This window comes from Triturus cristatus, chromosome 12 (genome assembly GCF_964204655.1).
Source record: "Triturus cristatus chromosome 12, aTriCri1.1, whole genome shotgun sequence".
NCBI classification, from domain to species: domain Eukaryota; kingdom Metazoa; phylum Chordata; class Amphibia; order Caudata; family Salamandridae; genus Triturus; species Triturus cristatus.
Window position 1 is genome coordinate 324,271,991 of NC_140595.1, and position 23,834 is coordinate 324,295,824.

The 23,834-nt window shown below is 44.0% G+C and overlaps 1 protein-coding gene across 1 annotated transcript in view; it reads right to left on the reverse strand.

The window, feature by feature from the left end:
• The window catches only part of CDH5 (cadherin 5), a 226,761-nt gene that overhangs the window by 73,244 nt on the left and 129,683 nt on the right, over positions 1-23,834 (reverse strand). The gene's annotated exons all lie outside the window — the stretch shown is intronic.

A 23,834-nucleotide genomic window follows, 5' to 3' on the forward strand; every position in this document is an offset into this window, starting at 1 on the left:
TAAAGGGGGAATTTCAATGGTTTTTTACGAGTGAAATGTCCAGCTAACTATAACATGTGTGAAACCAATGGTTTTTTCAGTGAATATATATATATATATATATATATTACTTACTAGTAGGTAGTTATAGTTAGGACCTAGTTTCTATAGGAAAAGCATTTTATGACTTGGCTAAACCTTTGCCGTTGTTTGACCAATCTTTATAAAATTTTCCCCAAAAAGTGTCAAGGTAGGTTCTGTGTGTCATGGAAAGTTTGGGGTGATCCATGCAGTGGGGACTGAGAAATTTGGGTGCGAAATAAGGGTGCATTTGTAATGTTAGTTCCCATAGGAACCTTTAGCCACACCTACAGCCCAAACCGCTGAATGGACTTAAACTAAATTTTTCAGGGAGGTAGATGTTGGTTCAAGGAAGTGCCTTTTGGTTATTTGGTGTAAATCCGTTCAGCAGTTTTTGAGAAATGTAAGTTTAAAATTATAGTGATATCTCTGGGCGTGGCTATTTCGCCACAGTTTCGCGATTAATCGTGAATGCACGCGCCAACAGGAATGCTGTGATTGGATGGAGACAACCTGAACAGAAAGTTGCGGCTGCGATTTATCTATCGGGAACAGTTCCCAGAGCTAATATTTTCTGTGAAAGAAAACATAAGGGGTCACGATGTACTCTGACCCCATGCTTAAGTAATTTACTTGTTAGTGACACAAATTTTGTGTCCAGAATAGATTTTTTGGATTGTGCGCGATATTCGCGCCAATGACGCGACCGCCAGCGCGGCCTCCCATGCACCGTAACGAGGACGTCGTGAGTATTGCGGCAACACCGTGAATATTGATGGAAATATTTTTAAAAAAATAATTGAATCATTAATTTAGATTGTGATATTTTTAGTGTGATGATTAGAATTAATTATTTTGTTATATTTTTTTCATGTTGTGGTGGCTATTGAATTCCTTCTTTTGCTTTCTGCTTTCACGACGTATCCGCAGAGATCACGAGTACTGACGTCATTGTGATCTCTGGCCTCAGCGCGAAAACGGAAATAGGTTTTAGAGATGGCTGGTCTAGAAATACACAAGAAAAACATGAGTTTGAAATGTATAGTAATAAACACCTAGTGTGTGAAATATGTCTGCATATATGTGTTTTTTACTATATGGAAAAGGCGCGATAGTCGCGATTAACGATGTTGTCGCAACTTCCCGAATAACCACGAAAACGGAAAATAGGTCTTAAAGATGGATTCTAAAGAAGTATGTATATAGTAATATGTGTGGAGCAATGTTTAGAATGGATTTTTTCACTTATTATTTTTGGATGTGCTGGTGGCTGTTAAATGTCTGCTTTAGTTTTCCGTTGTCGTGATGTATTTGCGACCATCATTACTATATCGCAAATTTTAAACATTCTAAAAATAAAAATATTTTACAGGAAAATGAACAAAATTTTGGGCTCTTGGGTGGCTCTAACGTTATTTTTCACTATGAGAAATACATTAGCTAATCACAGATTCTCCGCAGAAACTGCAACAATGTTGTGCGGACTCAAAATATTCTTAAAAATAAAACCAGTTATTAATGCATTTTCTGATAAACCCATAGCAAATCAAAAAATGACTGGTATATAATATAAATATAATATACAATATCCAATTATAGAAAGAAAATCTGAAAATCTTAGAGGCTAACTTAAACAAGCATTGGCATAGCCAATAGGTCTCGCCTTTTGGACCTTATAAGTGTTTAGCCATGCAACACTTGCATAACTAAATACTTATAAGGTCCCGATCAAACATCAAAGCGGCCGGGCGGCCGCGAAAATGAAAGTAATCGCGGTCAAGCGCGGCGCGCGTGCCTGCGCACATGCACTCTACCTCTAGGCTGGCCTGGTAGCACTTTTTGGAGCCCTCTCAATAAGTCTCACCAGACCAGACCTTACAATTAAGAAAGAGATTTTTAAATAACCTTAAAAATTCACTGAAAACAACAAAGGTTACAGGGACGTTCTAGTTAGGAATTAGCATTTAAAAAACCGTAGAAATTCACAGAAAAAAACAAAGGTTACAGGGGCGTTATAGTATAACTGTATAGGTGAGTCAGTGGCTGTGTGATTGACTCTACAGGTGAGTGAGTAGGTGTGTGAGTAGCTCTATGGGTGACTGACAGTGTGTGAGTGGCTGTATGGGTGGATGTATCAGTGGCTGTTTTAGAGAGTAAGTTGGTGTATGAGTGGCTGTATGGGTAACTGAGTGGATATGTGTGTGGACCTATGAATCAGTGAGTGGGTGTGTTAGTAGTAAGTACTGGTATGGGTGTCCCAATGGTTTTGAAAATGGTAGGGTGTAAGTTGGAGTGGCTGTATGAAAGGTTATATTGGGGTGCGTTAGATTCTGTGGATGATGTCATCAGTGATGTCACTGACCATGCCATGAGTCATGTAATAAGTGAATTCATAAGCTGGGCGAGAGTTATAGTTAGATCAGCTAACTATAACTAAGGGCAGGCGGTGAACTCTGCTCCGCCAGTGAAGTTTTCGTAGTTTTAGTAACTCCGCACTCCATTTGGAGTGCGAAGTTTCCCAAAACTCCGCCAGCAGAGCGTGGTTCACCAGTGCAGTGGGAGTCTTACCGTCCTCCGAAATCGGTGTCCTGCTCCTGCTGCTGGACCGGGCTCCACTTCCGCTGCTCCGGATGAATTACAGGAAGAACTGCAGTGCGCATGATAGGTTCAGGCATGCCTTAATGCAGTACACCATGCACACTGCTGTTCTTCCTGTAATTCAACTGGAGCAGCGGAAGACGAGTGGAGCCAGGCCCAGCAGCAGGAGCAGGATATCGATTTGGAAGGAAGGTAAGTCTCTTAGTCTTTACTCTTTTAGGCCTTAGTAAGCGGGAGGGGGGCAGGGGCCGGGGGTTTAGCACGAGGGGGGCAGGGGGCCGGGAATTTACTTAGTAGGGGCAGGTGGCCGGGGTGTTAGCGGTAGGTGCAGGGGTGGGGGAAGGGCAGGGGGGCACTCTACCTGGCCACGGAACTCTGCAGGATTTTACTGAGTTTTCCAGTAACTTTGTGAAATTCTGCGGAGTACCACTATGCCAGTTCCGCCCACCCCTGACTATAACTGTTGAATTTCTCTGACTTTCAACGAGTGAAATGTCAGACTAAGTATAACGTCCCTGTAACCTTTGGTTTTTCAGTGAATTTTTAAGGTTTTTCAAAAATTTTATTTCCTAACTACAATGCCCCTGTCACGTTTGGCTTCTTTCAGTGAATATATATATATATATATATATATATATATATATATATATATATATATATATATATATATATATTAATCAAAAAAACAAGGTTGTAATGACGTTATAGTTAGGTGAAAAGTAACAGTTTAAACACTAAAAGCCACTGAAAATCACCAATTATATTTATCTGGGAAAGAATATTTAAGGAGCAGTATTGGAGACACGTACCTGGCAGACTGCACCAGTATAGGGGGGGGGCAGATATCGTAACTTCTACCTTTTTGTAATTTAAAGATACTTATCTCTTGGACAGGTACATGGACACAATTGAGCCTCCGGAGCGCCAAGACACTTTACATCAAGTTCCAAATTGGGACTTGCCTCTTCGATCATTTACTGGGAAGTGGCAGCGCACCCCTGTTAATGCTATTCTTGAGAAAAAGATTGCCACATTGACACCCAGTATCTAGCACCTTAAAGTCTTGTGTGTCCGAGTTGCACTTTGCTGTTATGAATGATTTCTTTTTAGACCGCGTAACAATTGGCAACTATAATAGGAGCTCCCAGATGAAACCCACTCTCACATCTTTAAATTACTGAGATGTTCTCCCTCTATACTGCTAGTCTTGGGTATTATTAACATTTTAATAATTTTATATTTTACATTATGCTCCTCTTATGTGCTGCTACTGTTAACTGTGGGTTAACAAATATTTTAAAACTTCTTTTTTCATTTTATATGTGCTCCGTTGTTAGTGTTTGATATGTCATTTACAGTTTCTGGGTTTGCCTTTATAACAAATGCCAAAATAAAGTTTATTAAGATGAAAGTGTTTAATTATACAAATTTCAAGATTACACATCAGTTTCAGTATGCAAACAATTTCACGACAGACACAAAATTAAACTGGCTTGTGATCTACTTAAACTGACTTTCAGTGTATAGTCCCGGATCTCAATTTAGTGTCATGTTAGGTTCTTGCTCTGGGCTATTTTCCACATTTTTCAGATTTAAAAGAAAATTACCTGGTAATGCACAAAGCTAGAGTTGGATGTTTATACACTGATAATAGTGGCCCAGAGAAAGGAAGGTTTGGAGTGCTAATAATGCAAAGGTGCAAATTAAGATAAATATTCCAAAGCTAGTTAGCGCTTATAAAACTGCTTTAAATATGAATGTGGAGCTTCATCTTCAAACATTACCTTGCCTGTAAAGAAAGTCAACCATTTCTTCAGGAGCTTTTAATATTTGGTGATTTTTGTACACTGTCCATTAAAAGTTATGATCCAAAATAGCAGACAAATGCAACAGGACGAGCACTGATGCACTGTACTGTAATGATCATCTGCCCCTCCTGTTTCAGTGATTTTCATATGGAAAACGATATGGAAAATAATAGTCATTTATGAAAACGAAATCACGTCCCTATTAATGGAATCGCCCATTTTGAACTTCACATCAACCCCAACTTGCAAATACATAGTCAGACAGGCTCTGAGAAGGCAGGGGATCACTGATTGATCGGTCACAGGTGTGAGGGTGCATAGTTGGTGGACAAACACGCAGGCAGGAAACTCTTGATCAATCCCACTGATAGGCGCAGTGACAACACAATGGCCAGGGGAGATTGCCCCCAATAAAGCACACATTTCCCGAGTGGCCATGCATGCATTGAAAAACACCATAAAGTCAGTTGCCACGAGTTAGAAACACATAGCCAGTCAGGACCGAGCAGACATAGTGATCACATGCTCCACATGGCGGACATCTGGACGGATTCAACACTAGCCACACTGTGTCCACGCAAGGTTGAGGCCCACCTGTAGAAACCATTTGACCATTCATTTATGACACTAAGGCAGCAACCAACATTCCTCACCATATAAGGTTTCCCAGGAATAACTTTACAACCTGATGACAACTGTTTTTAAGAAGGATTCCAACTGAATGTAAATCCAAACAGTCCCCAGAACTTGTGCCTTGTAACTGTTCTCCCGACAGCTACGTTTAATTAAACTATTCCTGTTTTGCTAAACGGCTCTTGTTTTTTAAGGTATTTCGTACTCAAGTAACATTTTGGAGAGCCAGCCAGGAGTGATTGGGACCTCATACCCGACTGCAGCCAAAGGAAGGTGATAGCACCCGGACGGATTCACATCATTCAACAACAAAGGTGGGCAGACACCGCAATTGATTGGAAGTTCTTCTGAATCAGTGGGTCGGAGGTCTGTCCTAAAGCAGCCTTCACAGAGGGTAAGAGACCAGACCCGAGCCTGAAACCTTGTGTTTTTTTTTAAGCATTTGGCATATGGCAAACTAGGGTGAAGCGTAAAAAGATATCCTGAGCACCTTGCCACTGACAGAATCTGGCATATAACTTTTTATATATGTCCCAACTGCATCAGTCGTAAAGCGGCCTTGGAGGCGGTGCAATGGAAGTCACTTTTTCCCAATAGTTTGCAGGCTAGGTAAGGTGAATATTTATTTATTTATATAGCCCTTTATGGCTCCCAGGACGCTATTTTTGTGATATAGCTATCCCGTATGGACGGATTTGGCACCTCAGTCTCTTAGTTTTCAGGTAAGAGTTTCTCAGTGCTACTGGTTTCATAATACCATTGGTATCTGTAAGGAGAGAGAAGTGGCTGGGCATGACACAGATGATAGGCTTGATCCCTGGGTGCGACACTGGATGTGATTCAGACTTTAGGGGAAATGTGAACCTAGGAAACTAAGCGTAACTTGTGTGGTCCTGTGATTCTCGAGTTATTCCTTATTCCATATCTATTACTACCACCTTTGTCTAGGAGCGGATGGTGACAGACTATCCAGTTCACTTAGGAACAATTTCCACACTAGTGTTCTCTTGGTAGAGGATAAAATGTGTTGAAACACATCCATTATTGGGGGGGGACAAAGTATTTTTTTCTCTGTCGATCATCGATGAAATGTATTGTATACAATGTCATTGCATTTATTGTCATTTGAAAACTGTATTGCATGAGAATTAATGCAGATTTTGTGGTAAATGTAATTGAATTTATTGTCCTTTGAAAACTGAATTGTGTGAGAATTGATGAAGATTTTGGGCTAACCCATTGCATATTCACCCTGTGCTACAATACTATGTATGCATTTTTATCTTGTTTCGTATATGCTCATTTGAACTGTTTTATTGAAGACATTGCAAGCGTTGAGCTGTTAGTACGTATAATTGTAGGAATGCACCATGTATGTTTTCCCCCCTTTTTAGAATAAACAAAAGCTCCCAAAAGATTTAAGTTGTATTTCTTCACAAAACTACTACGATTGTAATTGATTCCCAATTAAAGCAAATGGAAACCAGGTTTCTCACAGAGTTAAAGAAACTTAATACGTTTTGGCAAGAATGGCAAGCACACACAAAGGCGCACACATTTCTCTGACCTAAGGAGGGAACATTTGACTTCAATTGCTCTACAATGCTGGTAGCAAGCAAGGCGTCAGCTCCTCCCCCACCATATGCAGGAATGGAGATGCTCACACCAGCTCCCCCTGCTTTAGGATATTCAAATCTGACAACAATAGAAGCCAAAAGACTTCCTCTGAAAGGAGGACAGTTAGGCCAAAGCACGAGAGAACAAAAAGACTAGCAAGGCCAGATGCTTCCAGTTCAACCCAAGTTCCTTGAAAAGGACCCCAAAAGCTTATTCCACTGTCTACAACGCCCAACACATAATACCCCAACAGCAAGAAAACGTACACTTAGACTGGTTCAGGCAAACATAATCGAGTTACAGGGAGGTTTGTGGTGGTTCTTGATAGTGATACAGCGAGCGGGGGAGAGGAAGGGAACTCCAGTCCCCAAGGAACCGATGACGAGGGTGAGGCTACAGGATTTGCCCAGGTAGCCAAGGAGACAACAGCGAGTTTGAATGCAAAGAAAGGCCAAAAAACAGCAGTGCGCAGCTCAGAGCGAAGGAGGCAAACTAGATGAGGGGCGAGCAAGAGAGATGTGATCTGAGGCTAGAGAGAGAGACCACACACAACCAGGAAGTACAGCAAGAATATAGGGCAGTGCACCCTACCTATGAGGGAAGCTGGAGTAAGTACACGGTGCAGAGCTGGGAAGAATCAGAGGCAGAAATAAATGAGAGGCTTCTAGCAGGGATCAGAGAGCCTCACCGCTTGATCGACAAAGAGAGGGGGTGACCATGAAATAAAAGACCAAGGCAACCTAGTACTAACCCACCTGAGAAACAGGAGAAATAAGATGGTGTTTTGCATGCACACAAGGGAAGCAGTGACAAGGATGCAAACTACTCCACATGGGTGCACGCAAGGGTAGACCTACCCTCCAGGGAGATAGTAGCAGGAAAGGAAGGCAAGAGTTTTGCATATCCATTTTGTGGCCTGGTAGCAGACTGGACTGAGGAGAGGGACCAGTATGATAGGGCTCGGCCGAGGTAAGGATCATTTGAGCCAGAAGACATGTCTATAGCGAAAGATTGCATCTGGCATGGAGGAGGAGACCTCAAGTGGAACCTCCTCAACATGCAGGAAAGCCTAAAAAGATGGGAACGCAATGTTGGGGAGAAGCCTGTAGAGTCATCTGAAATAGGAATGTACCTATTACTACAGAGGACGAGGTGGGGATTGTATACGTGCCATGGGCCCAGATGGACAAAGAGGGGTTGAGAACAAACTTACCGCCATTGTTGGATGGGGCACGGAAATGGATTTCATGCTTCGAGAAGAACACTGCAGGACCCACCCTAGTGATAGGTGACATTAAGAGCCTGCTTAGTAGCCTTATGAGGGAGCAGACCAACACTGTGTTCAACCAAGCTTGCATTACAGCAATTACTCTAAGCAATACCGAGCATGAAGGGGCCACGTTTAATTCATTCAGGCACCGAACATGGACAGCCCTGAGAGATATATTCCTTGACTGCCCAGATGTATGAGGGTTAATGGCAGAGACTATAAAGCCAGGGGAAAGCATAGCAGATTTCCGGAGTAGAATGAGTGAACGATGTGGAAAAGAGACAGGACAGCCACGGACCGATACAAGCCCACAAGTTGCATTTGTCTACAATATTCTTAAAAAGATTACCCACCAAGATACAGAGTGGGCTGGACAATGTAGTTTGTTTAGATACCAAAGCCTTGCAGGATATACAAGCCAATATACTTACATATATAAACTGGTTCAATACAAATTGGAAAGACTGCCCTCAAGGGGACAGCAATGGCTGCAAGTGTGCAAATGGCACCAGTCGCAATGGCAGATCCCCTGCAAAACCCCAGAGGGTTCCAAACTGGCTATGGCAGTGGAGGCCAGGGAGGTTAGAAGCAACCAGACCCTAGGGAGTGCTACTATTGCTGTAGGCCAGGTCACCTGGCAGAGAGATGCCGGTTAAAGGCATACCATGAGCAGCAAAAGCAGCAAACACCATTCACTCCAAAACCCCATGAGTGTCCCTCCTCAACACCAAGCACAGGGGAATCAGAGTTCACCCTACACTCAGCCTAATGGATGTCCGCTGCCACCACTCCACCGCAGCAGGGATCAGGTAATTGGACAAACACGTGGCAGGAGCAACCACAGACAGGGAGCTCAGCACAACAGGGACCAGGGCCACAACCCCGGAAGGGAGGGATGACAGTATGGGGAGGGAGAGCATTCATGCAACCACAAAGCCAAAATGCTCAGTAAGATAAACCCCAGTATAAGTAGGAATTACTGCATCAACCTAAAACCTAGTGCTTAATAACTACCACCCACTTACCCTCTTTCCCTAAAAACTGCACCAAACCAAAAAGGACAAATAAGATAAAAGTGGGAGTTCAAAACTTTTTTTTACTCGTGTCCAGAAATTCAGAGCGAATTAGAGCTTTGTGGACCGGGTATCCTCACTAAAGTTCAACAACGATGGTGACCCCACGGGAGCGTGGAGTAACCAGGTTACCTTGGGCGTCTCCGTGAGACAAGGCCCCACTCTGCTGCTGATCCCCCAGGACGGGGTTGGCTGGCCATTCTCCAGGGCGAAGGCAGTATGACGAGGGAGCGGGGCTACACCCAGAAAGTATTTAAAAAGCTGTCACCCAGGTCCCGCAGCCAAAGTTAAAAGGGATGTGTTCCATTGACCAAGTTAAAGGTTCCCCATTCATCAGGTCTAGGGCCAATGTTTCCATCATGATGTGTAGTCCCAACAGCGCCCTCAAAGCCATAAGCCTTCACACCAATGGAGACCCCCTTTTTAGTTCTAAAAAAAAGCTACCCTCAGGTTGGAAACCAGAATTCCCCAGCGCCTGGGATGGTAGAACCCCAAAAGACTCCACGGTGCACCCCCAAAAGACTCCACAGCGCACACACAAGGAGCCAATAAGGGGCGAGGTCTCAACGTGATGTCGAGTTCTAATCTCCATTTGGGGGGGGGGGGGGTCACCAGGGTGACCAGGCATCCTAGAGTTGCGGAGGCAGTCTCGGTTTTCTTTTTCATTGTCACTTGGCAGACCTCTGCAATTTTCTGGTCACAAGACCCTTGGTTTTCATTGTTGGAGTTACAATTTGGAATACTAGCTTAGCCAACCTTCTTCTATGTTTTCGTGAACCGTTCTGTTTTTGTTTTCCAAAGTCTGCTCACCTTGCCAAAGTCTTCCAAAATGTATTGGGCAACACCCGACCGTACAGACACCAGCCACAAGCTAGGAACAACGGGCCCGCCTGCACCCTGAGATTAAGTGGGGTGTGGTCTGAGGGAGAGGGGAGTTCCTGGGAAGAGGGATCCCAAATATCCACTCTGGCTTCCTCCAAACAAATGTAGGCCACTGGGTGGTGCACTTCCATACCAAGCATAGGGCCACATGTATGAAAGTAGGATTTTACAATTACCAAATAGCGATTTTTACCGAACAGCTGTTTGTTAATCGCCGAATGCAATGTATTGAGGAATCAGTAACATTTTTGCGATTCCTTAAAATTGCCTAATAGTAATTTGCTAAATAGCGAATCGCTATTCGGTAATATGACTCCATTTGTTCCTATGGGCCAAAAGGCCCATAGGTGTGAATGGTTTTGCATTAGTTAATTTGCGATTACCTAATTGGTAATTGCAAATTAGCAAATGCAAAGTCAAGGGTGCCCGGTAGCCTAAGGCCCGCCTGAGCACTCCCAAAATTAAAATTGTGCACATGTAAAGCGCACACATACCCTAATGGACGTGTGTGTTACATGGCACTTTGAAAAATGCATTTTTGAGCATTTTTCTAAATTCACACATGGATACCATCAACTTGAAGTTGATGGTAATAGCGTTTCCTAAATGCACTGTTCGCATTTAGGAAAGGCTTCTTCATGTGCATTACTGAATCGCAAATTGCGCTTCCCTATTTGCGTTTGCAATTTATATAATCACTAAAAATTGTGATTACCTAAATTGGGTACCCTGAAGCCTTTCACATATGAGGAAAGGCCATTTTGCATAAGCCAACTGACGAATTTTGCGATTTACACCATTTGCTAACTCAACATACTTTCATACATCTGCCCCATAGTGACTAATGGTGCTCCAAACCTTGCAGGCTCTGACAAGGGCACACAGTTAGCCTCGACCTCGGACACATCAAGTTGGCATGAATGGAAAAAAAGGAGACACAGAGCGGCCCCCGACCTTCTCCCCCGCACGACGAGCAAAGCAATAAGTTACACAATATTCAGGGAAATGTCCAAAACAAAAAAAAAACACCCAAAGCTAGCCCTAAAAGAAGGTTCCAAATACCAAGGCAGGATCAAAATTCAAAGAAATTCTGGTACTGGGAACAGAGAGCTACACAAACATGTGATCCCAGGACACGTGCAAAACAAAAACCAGCATCACTTAACAGCAACACGCCCCCTCATCTCATATTCCTGCACCCATGTAGACCGAAAAATACAACAGCATCTCCTTGCACTCACCAGGCAAGATACGTTTATTGAGAACTAGTGATGTTCATGGAACTCCAGCTAAAACATGATGCTATCCGCCCCTATTCCCATTAGACCACCCCCACACATATGTGCCACCATTCTAAGCATCACGTTAGGATTAGAGGGGGGCTCAGCAGCTTATAAAAAAGAGTTAATCCATCCAGATAACTAATAACCACCCTTACTCACCGAAATCAATTAACATGCCCAACAGGGGTCACCTTCCAGTGCCTCAATAGATCGCGACTAGTGGAGTGTGGAGATTGCACCCCTAGGTTAACAAGGACTCCGAACACCATTAATTACGGAACACATGTAATGTTTCTAAGTTAACCATAAACAAGAGTGTTTTCAAAACCAGGTAGCACAGAAGATAACAAGAGTGCACCAACGCTACATGTCATCAACCTTCACTATGCAAGAAAGAGAAAAAAGACAATTTCCACACTTATGCCAATGGAAGGAGGAAAAACCCACAGCCTGCTTAACACCCGAGTGGGTGCACCGTTCCTTCGTGTAGTTGAGCCCTTCCTTAGCGATGACATTCATGAAATAAACTTTGCAAACATTTCCCAATTGGGCAAAAGAAACATGCCACCGGAAGAGTACAGATGGCTCCGAAGGGAATCCCACATCAAACGCCATATCCCGACAAAAGTTAAGTGTATTTCTGTGCATATGTACCCTCTGTCTACTTTGGGTAATCCCTTGAGGAACTGCCAGGTCAAAAGTGTCTCACAAATGGGGAACTACAGCACCTGCATAGGGACCTCTCGTATGTCACCTACAATTACACTAAATGGAAAACTAGCATCCTACACACTACATAGCGCCCTCTTACATAACACTTGGTACCAACACATTACTTCAGTCAGCTTCCAAGAATCAGCCAGGTCATGCTATGTCTGTTCGCTAATCTCACATGCGGTAGGGGCGGATAGGCTTTACCTGTCCCAAGAGGCAGCCCCAGAAAAAGCAAAATTCCTTACTCACCTTTACTTATGTAGGATAAGGTCCAAGATTCATCCCAACAGGATAGAACCTCAAAGGGTAGTTGTAAACCTGACCCGATATGACACAAACCCAACAGCGTTATACCTCTTCACTGAACCTAATGATATCAAAGTTGAGTTGGACAGGATGCGTAAGAAAGGGCACCACAGAGGAAGACACTGTTCCGCCTAAGACTTCCCAGAGAAGAGATTATTGGAGGTAGCATACCCCCAGCTCAGTTCATAAACATGTCCACTCCTGCATCCATCTTTAGTCCAAGGGTGACCCTTAGCATATCTGGGGTGGTCTTTTTTATCACGAAGTGGTCTCCCGACACAGAGTTCCTGTGTAGGGTCGTTTAGCTTGAGGATAAAAAGGGGAATAAGTCACATGGGGGAGGATTGATTGAGAGTATATCCACCCCATGTCAGGAAATACGGGTCAGCGAAGTGGGGGGGGGGTACACTTGGTTAGAAGGGAAATGGCAACCCTTGACTGTTCAGAAGCTAACACTGTATTCATTATGTTTCAGAGGTAAAGGAACGCTTCCAATGGGCACGAATGCTAATATTGCACATTCTGGATATGCAATGGGGCACCTCTACGCTGATGTATTATTAGTTGCAATGCTGTGAGTTTGCCTATACTAAGCTCATCCCCGGATGGTGAGGACTCCATTCCCTAGTAATGGCACAGCCTCTGAGTTCTTTGAACTAACTAGGGGGACAAGACAGTGGTGTCTCCTTTCACCCTTACTTTTTGCCCTTAGCATTGAACCCTAGCTAATCCCACTATTCGGGGGCTTCATTTTGACTCTGTAGAGCACAAGATATCTCTATTTGTAGATGATGTATTGCTGGCTGTTACTTCTCCCCGTTCATCACTCTCGACTCATCAGACAGATCTCCAACACTTTGAGATAGTGACCAGCTTACGGGTCAACCTTCAAAAGTTCTTTTTGCTTAATCTGACTGTCCCACCGACAGATGTCGGAGATTGAATCTGCCTCCCCCTTTCAATGGGTTAAAAAAGAAATTACTTATTTGGGGATACCACGCATGTCCAGAGTAGAGGATTTATACAAAGCAAATTATCCTCCCGTTACGGCGCTTGAAATTAGACCCTATACGAAGAGCTCCATTATTTCTCACCTGGATTGGCCACATAAACACAGCCAAAATGACGGCACTTCTCCTTGTATTTTGTTTCAAGGGCTTCCAGTTGATGTGCATAGCAAATTTTTCTCTGCGGCTCACTCGATGATTACTAACTTCATATGGCAGGGACAAAGAGCCAGACTCTCCAACAAACATTTGACCATCCCAAAGGAGGATGCAGGAATGGCCTTAGTGGATTTACTATCTTACTACAGAGCAGCCCAACATAGTTATATCTGAATCGTCCTTTAGATAGTCAGATAGTCATCGGCTATATATGGACAGGGCAATAGTGGGCAGGACAATTTGGGATGTCTTATGGAAACAAAGACAAGATTGTCCCCATAATGCTTATCTGAGCACCCTCACGGTCACCACTCTTAAGGTGTGGGATACTGTAATTGAATCATACGAACTGATGACCTTCCCCTCTCCGTGTACACCTATCCATTACAATGTGGCCTTCCCCCCAGCAATGCTCCCAGGCCCTTTCGATAATTCATGAGAAGGAGGCTATTTAACAATTTCTGATGTATTTCATGAGTGGTATATTTTGCGATTTGAAAATTGCAGCCGCAACTTCAACCTACCTCCATTTGAAAATGTTCACTATACTCAATTGAAACATTGGGTGCTACAGCTAATGGTGCAACTTGCTTCTCTTAGAGACCTACTCCCCACAGAGCGTTTCGCCCACACATCCGGGGACACCGGGGGATACATTTCCATTCTATATGTACTCTGGCTGTCCACCAAATGTAACCCTGCACCATGCCATGTATCCTTCTGGGAACAAGAACTAGAGATCAACATAGAGCCCAAACATTGGCACACACGTTACTCTGATAGTTCTAAACTTAAATCGCTCTATGGGGCTACGGGAGGCACATTACACAATCCTTTATGATTGGTACCTGTATCCGGAGAAGAGAAACTCCCAAAAATATCCTGAATACGTCAGATAGGTGTTGGAAGAGCTGTGGGATGCTGGGAGACTTTCGGCATGTCTGGTGGGATTGGCCGACTATTCAGCCATACTGGATTCCAGGCCAGAGTTTGTACTTTTAGGTGTCCAAGATTCTTTTTTTAAATACCAAACTTTAGGGGACTGCTCTATTCTTTGGCTTTGTTTGGGGGTGACTAAGATGGCCCAGGCCAAAGCGTGGAAGAAACCCAAAGCCCCACCCATGTCTCAATGGCACGCTCGACTCTGCAGGCCCTCACAATTGAGCGAATGACCAATATTCTAGCCCACACTCAGAAAGGTTTTGATTATATATGGGGACACTTGGTACGCTATCTTTCACAGGACATCCCGCTCTTTTCCTTCCACACCTGAATACAGGTGCTTCATCTTTTCCAAACATAATAACATCCACTCCTCACTTGAAAATTATAAATTTTACACTGACACATAAAAATAATCCCTACCCATACAACATAATCCACTCTTAGGTCCTTATGCTTCCACTACACACTCCATGCAAGTTATGTTTGTCTTTGTAATCTATTTTCACATGTTTTACCAGCCTGGATGCTTTTTGTTTTACAGGAAAGGTACTTTTATTACTAAACATAGCAACACCAGATTATTGTTATATTGCCTCTACTTACATGTATACTTTGCATTCGGTCAGCCATTGATTTTTACTACACTGGACCTGTCATTAGCTTCCAAATGCGGCTGGCTTGCAGTCATATCGACAGCGTCATGAATATTTCTGTACCTTATAAAATCGATAAAGAAAGTTTGCCAAAAGAAAAAGACAACCTTGCCGCACCCAACTTGTGAGAACATATCTGCAGACTATTTTGGCTGGGCTCAGTTCAAAGACATTCTGGAAGAATTCAGACTGTGCACAGATGTGCAAGTTGCAGACAAAAGCTAATGCCCGCTGGCTCCAGATCACCAGGTGGGAGATGCTTAAAATGATGAACAGAACTGAGCTTGGCCTCAATTTGATCAAGGAAGAACTGTGAGCAATCTGCAGCATGGTGATGAAGTACCGATATGTATTGGACGTAATGACCGCATTGGAGTGAGAGGTGTGTGCCAAAATCAGTGTGGACTGCTGCACATTTAACCCAGGGAATGTCCTGAACAAAGGAATTCTGACACTTGCCATCCAAGCATTGCACAATTTACATAGCAACATGCTTGAGGAGGGAGGTGCCCCTGAGCAGGAGTGGTTTTCCAATTGGTTATCCTGGCTCCCACGACGGTTATCCGTATTGTGTAAATCACTGTTGCCAGTTATCATTGTGCTTCTATTGACATGTGGGTATATAGTATTGGGGATTACCTGCTGCAAAAATGCAGCCCTCAAATTGGGTAGAATTATGGAAAACAATGCATACATTCATGAAAAAGAAATCATGTCCCTATTAACAAAATCGCCCATTGTGAACTCCACATCAACCCTGACTTGCAAATACATAGTCTGCGAAGCTCTGAGACCCAGGCCCAGTGTCACCGATTGATTGGGCAGAGGTAGAAGGGTGCATAGCTGGCGGACAAACACGCGGGCAGGAAACTCTTGATCAATACCACAGATAGGCGACAACACAATGGTCAGGATAGATTGCCCCCAGTAAAGCACACATTAACAGAGGGTTACATGTGCTTAGAAAAACACCATATATCAGATGCCACATGAGTTAGGAACACATAGCCAATCAGGAGCTAGCATAGGTAGTGATCATGCGCTCCCCATGCCGGACACCTGGACACATGCACCACTGGCTACACTGTGTCCACGCAAGGTGGAGGCACTCCTGTAGTAACCTTTTGACCATTAATTCATGACTCTAAGGCAACAATGAACATTTCTCAACATATAAGGTTCACCGTAGAACTTTTCAACATGATCAAAACTGTATTTAAGAAGGTTTCCAACTGATTGTAAATTGAGATAGTCCTCAGACCCTGTGCCTGTAACTATTCTCCCAGCCGCTACATTTAATTAAACAAACTGTTCCTGTTTTGCCAAACACTTTTTGTCTCTTGTTTTTTAAGGCATTTCATACTCAAGTAATGGAGATGTTGTTCACACTCCATTATGATGGTTGGACTGGGGAATCAAAAGCAGCTCTGGCAAAAATACTCAAACCAGCCCGCTCCCTTCATCTCCTTGTGCAATCTCTTTCTTTCTATCCACTCATTCTCTCTCTGTCCTCCTCTACTCTTTCTTCGTCCTCTCTGATCCCTTTCTGCCTTCCCCTCCTTCACACTCTTTCTTGAAGCCTTCCCACGCCTGCTGCAATTAACCTCTGGGAGCTGTGGTAAGTTGCCAAGACCGCAGCATTGGCCCTGGGCTTTTAAAACTGGTCTCAAGGGCTTCCCACTGGGGAAATATCCAGTGGAATAAAAGTACTGTCTTGCCCTCTCCATTATTAGATGGAAGCATAATGGAGCTATAACAATGTAAACACTAAGGGGCATATTTACAAGGCCCTATCGCCAAGGGAACATCACTTTTAGTGTTGTTCCTGTGGCGATATGTGCTTCTCCTTATTTACAAGGCAGCATTAAGCCACTTAACGTGGCTTAACGATACCTTGTAAATAAGGCACCCTTTCACGCTGTACTTAGTGTGAAAGGGGCGGGCAATTGGTTTTGTGGTGGGCATTGCACTGCAACACCCATCGATTTTGACACTGCCCCCTATTTACAAGGGCAGCGGAAAACCTGGTCTTAAACAGGCGAAACAAGGAGAAATGCTTTATTTCTCCTAGTTTTTGCTGTTTCCATGTGTGCTGCGTTGTGCAGGACACAAAGAAACAGAAAAAGCTCATTGATTGTTTATGTACAAGCAGGTGACCCTTCCTGCTCATAAACAATAAAAACAAATGACATTTGTAACTTCTATGTGTGCTGCATTAAGCAGCACACATGGAAGTGACAAAACACCATTTAAATAGTATTTATATGCAGGAAGGGGCACCTTCCTACACATAGACAAGCTTCCCCTCAATGCAGACAACCTTGCACTATGGTGCAAGTATGCCTGCGTTGGCGCAAGGCATCTAAATTCTATATTTAGCGCCAGCTCAGGGCGAAACGCAGGGCTGCACCATATTGTTGTAAATATGGTGCAGCCCTGTGATTCAGAAGTGGCGGAGCGTGGCGTTAAGCCAAGGAGGCTAACGCAATGCTCCTCCACCTCTCTAGTAAATATGCCCCTAACTTTTTCAGGCAAAGCCAGTTCTATTACAATAGTTTGACTAGGCTTTGAGTGAAAACCTAATGTCAAATGAAACCAGGCGCAAACAAGTAGCAAGGAAAATACGGAGTGATATTCCTACACTTAACATGTAATTCATGTGGAATTTGACATAGCTTTTCCTTTTAAGGTTGGCTTTGTGTTGAAATTTATACCAGAAAGTCTACCTTGAGTACAAATCCAACGCAATGCAGCCCTGGTTCACTTTTATGCCGCATTAGTGTTGCACTAAATTGATTTTAGCACGAGCACAGTTGGTGGCATCATTGACCTCAAATAGACACATTTAAACAACGTTTTGGACGTATTTAATGACAGACTTTTTCTGCGCCAAAAAGCCAATCGGCATATACTCAGAATAAAGTAAAAATCAATCAAAATTAGATCCTTTTCTAAAATGCACTCCTTTAAATTTCTTTTTTCTAAGGCCCGTTGATTTATTTCGCTGGTTCCGATTTGATCTATTTGCCCTGGTTCTGAAGTCACTGGCCTGCAGCTCTCACTAAATATGGTGCTGCACAGTTTTTTACCCTTTACCCACACAGTGCTGTGCTCAATATTTTGCTTGTGAGATAAAGGCGACTGTAGGACTAGAATGCTTCAAATTGTCTAGGGAGATAGATTGCGCAATAGCTTTTTCAAAGAGGACGGTAGAATGAATTCATCACTATCTAGTAGAGCATGCTTCTTTAACTGAAACAAAGACTTGGGGAGAGGATGTAGCCTTAGGGCTAGAGCGGTCGACCTCGAAGCTGGGGAACCGGGTTCGAGTCTCGGCAACGACGCTCAACATCCTGTGATTCTGGGCAATTCACTTAATCTCCCCTTGCCACTTGGGGAGAGGATGCGGCCTTAGGGCTAAAGCGGTCGACCTCGAAGCTGGAGAACCGGGTCCGAGTCTCGGCAACGACACTCTACATCCTGTGATTCAGGGCAAATCACTGAATCTCCCTGTGCCTAACAAAAATGAATGTGTCCCTCTGTAACAAAACTAGTGCTCATGTAAAGCGCTCTGATACCCTAGTTCTCGGGTCTAGTTCGTGCTAAATAAAACAAAACGACGATCTGAGTTTGGCAAAGTACTTGGAATGCTAAAAGTGGTATTGCAAAGCCATAATGCCTCAAAGAGAATATTAACCACATGAAATGAAAAAAGTGGAACTGAACAAGCAAACTAGTGCAGAGGCGGAGTGGTCCCACAACCAATGCTCTAGCAGGAAGAAGGCCTCACACTTTTGGAAGTAGAAGCTCACCCTAAACCATTCTCAATATCCTTCCTACTTTCTCCTACTTTGCGGTGAGATCTGTGCCTCGATGTGCATCTGCCATTTACAGACAAATGCCACCTCAGGGACTGATGAGCTTTGTGTTTGCCTTCACTGACAGAGAGGGTGGGACAGGGTGGATGACGTTTCCAGCTACCTGTTTGACTAAAGATCTGTATGGAACACAGAGCCCTGGGGACAACCATCGCTAGGTTTCAATCCAGGCTTGCACCACCGTTCTTATGCCTCCGCATGGCTCTTCTTCCTGTTTCAGATGTAAGCTTTTATGGGTATGACAGTTTGTCTTTAACAAAGTCACATCACCTCTCTAATGAGATTTGCATTGGCTGCTCCTAGAACAGCGAACCATTTTTAAGGCCGGGTGCTGTTTTCAAATCACCTATTTTTTTGTTTGTCCCACTCAGTGGCATTTTGGTCTTGCAGTTCTTTGATCGAATAGAATTTATCCTTCTACTGCTGACTTCAGTCCTGGCATTGCAGTGTGTCTAAGGAACTATGGACGACACGTACAGAGCATGTTCAAGTCGCAAATAGCCAGATTTGGAATATCAGGCCTTTTCCGACCGGAAAAATGTTTTTTCAAATATACAAAAAGCAAAATGTGATTCGGTAACTTGTTACCAAATCGCAGTTTGCATTTGCGATTCATTATTTGTTTGGGGCTTGTTTAGGGCTTCCCTCCCAAATACCGAATTGGTATGGTATGCATTACTGTCTTGCAACCGAATTCCGGTCGAAAAACAGTAATACTTTATCCCCTGTTTAAAACTGGTGGTAATCCATTCACAAAGGGGAAGGATCTCTTGCCCTTTGAGAATGTAAATACAAATATTTTATAAGAGCATTCAGTGGTCCCAGGGACCACTTCCTAGTGTTAAGAAATGAAACTTCAACGTTTCATATTTTTTAATTTTAAACACCTTCCGTTTCCCTTTATGGAAACCGGGCGCATTTAAAAAAAAAAAAGGATTGCTTGATTAAAAAGTAGTAACATACATGGTGGTTTGCTGACCTCAGCAGGCCACCATGCCTGTGACTCCTAATGGGTCATACACTGCAGCCTACCTCATTATTATTCATGAGGTAGGTCAATGGGCAACCCGCAAGGAATCCCTCAAAGAAACTCAGTGAGTTTCATACATTAGGAATACAGATTTCCTAATTGCGATTTGGAGAGAATCGCAATTAGTAAATCAGTATTCATAATGTGGGTATATCTGGCCCTATTTTCTCTCCCTCAATTTCTCAATCCAGTCTTCAATCATCCCATCACCCCACTATTAAAGTATTTGCCCAGTATTCACTTACCCCTGGTACCTCTTGTTTTAGGCCTTGTTTAATACATTTTCTTCTACATTAAAAAAGTCAATTCAAATATGCACATGCATTTGCGTTGATCATTTTGAATGTAATTTCTATTAATTTAAGAACATCCATTTGAGATGCCTGCTGCGGATAGGGATGCATCTGTAGCAGCCATATTTGAATGTATTTCCATAAAGCATACGAATATGTTATGTGTATTTGTAAAGAGTGCTATCATCCACACAGGGAGCCTCTGAGCATATGTGTCTGCCTAGCCCTGCCTGGGGTAGATTGGGTAATTGGAAAGCATGGTATTCAGCTTCTTGAAGAGTTCAAGAAGAGAAGAGGAGTCTCGGATGTGGAGTGGGAGGTTGTTCCACGCTTTGAGTGATGTAAGAGAACATGGGTACTCCTAATCTGTTTTTGTGAATGCATGGGATGTGTGCGAGTAGGGCTTGCACGGAGAGGTGGTGTCTGGGTGGTTGGTGAAAGGAGATGCAATTGTTCCAGTAATTGGAGCCTATGTTGTGTACTGCCTTGAATGTGTGTGTGAAAAGTTTAACTGCTTTTGAATATCTGGTGCTAAAGTAGCTTCCTGAGGTGTGGTATGATGTGAGTTCCATGTGGAAGGTTGAGGATGAGTCTGGCTGCCGAGTTTTGGATGGTTTGTAGCATTCCGGTGAGTTGCTTGGTGATCCCGGCATAATGGGTGTTCTGGTGGTCCAACTTGTTGGTGACTAGGGCATGAGTGACAATTTTTCTGGTGTTGCTTGGGAACCATTTGAAGATCTTCCTCAACATCTTCAGGATGTGAAGAAGGATGCAGTGATGGCATTGACTTGTGCAGTCATATCCAGTTTGCTGTTGTAGATGATTCAGAGGTTCATGGCGTTGGTGCTGGTGCTGGGCATGGTTCGGAATTTGGCTAGCCACCAGCTGGTGTCCCATGATGAGGTAATCTTTCTAAAGATCACTACTACTGTCTTCATGTTCAGCTAAAGACAGTTGGCTTTCATACAGCTATCAATTTTGGTCATGCAGGAGGTGAACTTGTTTCTTGTGTTGGGGGTTTTGTTTGAGAGATTTAAGGGGAGGATATGAGTTTGGTCTTTCGGCATAGGAGACGATGCTAATGTTGCATGTACAAATGACATTGGCTAGAGGGATCATATATGCCTTGAAGAGGGTGGGCTGAGCGATGAACCATGAGACTCTCCACAGATGACATTGTGGGCTTTCGAAGAGTAAGGTGTCATGCCGACAACTTCTGCTCTAGCCATTAATCTCACTGTAGTTAGAGGTTGACCATCCTAGGGCAGGAATCCTAGCACGGGGACACTCGGTTTGTAGTAACCAGGCCCTTTACAAAATTGCTAACATAACATTAAGAAGGAGCAGATCCAGCGGAGAGCGGGTCCTTGGATGACAAGCATAGGCAGGGGCCTGATGAGGATGGGGTGTGAGACTGTGTCAAATGCCGTTTCTGTGCTATGGTTAGGCCTGAATCTGGTTTGCATGGTGTCTAGGAGCTGGCGGTTGCTGAGGTGGTTGGAGGGGGCATTGGTTGTTTAGTTTCTTTAAGACCTTGGCTGGGTATGGTAGGCAAGAGATGGGTCTGTAGTTGGAGAGCGTGTTTGGAGGCATGGCTGGGTCTCCAGATTGTTTCTTGAACAGGTGTGTGATCGTGGCATGTTTCCATGTGTCCTGGATCATGACTGAGTCAATGGAGACATTGAGGATGGGTGTTAGTGCTTCTCTGATTTGTAGGAGTCGTTTAGTGAAGGAATGGTGGGGTCAGGGGCAAGATGAGGCACCCAAACGGGTGATCTTCATGGTAGCTCAGGTTTCGACAGTGGTAATGGTGAGCCACAAGGTCAGGGTTCATTCTTTAGCTGTGATGGGAAGTTGAGTTGCGATGGTGACGGGGTCCAGTTGAGGGTCGAATTTGCTGCATATGGAGGTGATTTTAGTATACAAGAATACTGAGAGCTTGTTGTAAAAGTCTTGCAAGAGTGTGATTGTCCTGAAGGTGGCAGGAGGCACAGTGAATCTTTGCTGATAGTGGAGATTTTCTAGCTGCTGTTTGCTGTGGCTTTGATGCAGTCTGTAAGAGTAGTGCGCTTGGTGTTTCATATCTGCTGGTGGTAGTGTCTTAGGGTGGATTTGAAGATGTCATTCTTTGTGATGTCTTATCTTGCTCTCCATTTGTGTTCCATTTGCTTGCAGTGGGTTTTCATCATTGTCCTGTGGTCATGCTCTTGCTGTTAGGGGAACCAGGGTGTACGCACAGTGATCCAGCTGTTGAGGATCTTGATGGCTTTTGGCAAGTTGCTGGTGTGCTCAGAGAGGGAGGAAGTCCAGTCCTCTGTGACGCTTTTCCACTATGGCGGGTAGGTACAGTGGTGGTAGGTCTGTGGCGGTGCGAGATGGGTATGCTAAAACTGATGAGGGTGTGGTTTGTCCAGGTCATAGGTCCTGGCTTATCAACTGTGATGCTGCTGATTGAGGAGAAATCATGTCCATCAGGTTTCTGGCAGTGTGGGTGGGTTCGGTAACTTGCTGGGTGAGGCTGAGGTTTATGAGATTTACGAGAAGGGCTGCTGTAGAATTTCGATTTGTCTGGTCTTGTCGGTGAAAGTTAAGGTCTCCGAGGAGGATGAAGGTGCTGGTGTTGATGATAAGTACATCGAACTCTGTGATGCCGCTAGTGATATTGGTTTCAGGTTCCGGGTTGTCTGTGTATGAGGGTTCTGCCCAGGTAGAAGTTGGCTGTGATGCGTACTATTTAGATGGGGGTGTTTGTGTAGGTGGTGCAGCTGATGGTGTCTTTGAATATGATGGTGACTGCATCTGGACTTGTGCTGACTTTCTAGCCTGGTGAACTTGTAGCTGTTGGGGATGAATGTAGTGATGTTTGATGCAGAGACTAGCTTCATCCATGTTTCTGCGAAGAAGAGGAGATCTGGAGTGTGCAGGAGGTCCCATATCTCTGTGGAATTTTTGGTGAGTGAGCTGGTGTTGAGGAGCATGCATGAGAGATCGATGTGTGGTTGGTTTGTTTGAGCCTGAACGGGTGGCTGGTTTGTGTGCCTGAGAGCAAGTGGCATGATGGGTGCTGTTGGTGTGTCAGTGGTGGGAGTGGGTCAGTGCACAAGAACTTGCAGGAGGTGCATGTGAATGTTTCCGCCGTGTTGTGTATTGTGGGCTGGAAGCAACACAGGTTGCAGGAACCAAAGTAGAGAGTGCATAAGAGCACAGCAAGGTAGTGGTGGGTAGGGAGTGGACCATGATTCCCGGCGCTGGGCATGGTCCAGGTCCTGACGGCCACAGACGGCACGCATTTGGCAAGTCAGAAGTGTAAACCCTGCAGCTGCCACTAAGTCGGCCCTGAGAGTGTGCAGATGGGTCATGGGAAATGAAGTCCTCTTGCTTGGCTACTTCTTTCAAAGATGTGTGCAGATGGATGATGAGAAATGAAGTTCCCTTGTTTGGCTACTTCTTTTAAGCATAATATATTCAAATATGTCCTCAGGTGATGCACAGCTATCACAGATGGACATCTTTGAATTAATGGTGTCATGCCTTAAGATAATCTATTCAACAAAGAATGCTAGGGATGTGCCAACATCTAGGGGTAAAAAACATTGGCAAAACCAATACTTTTCACCGGCAAGAC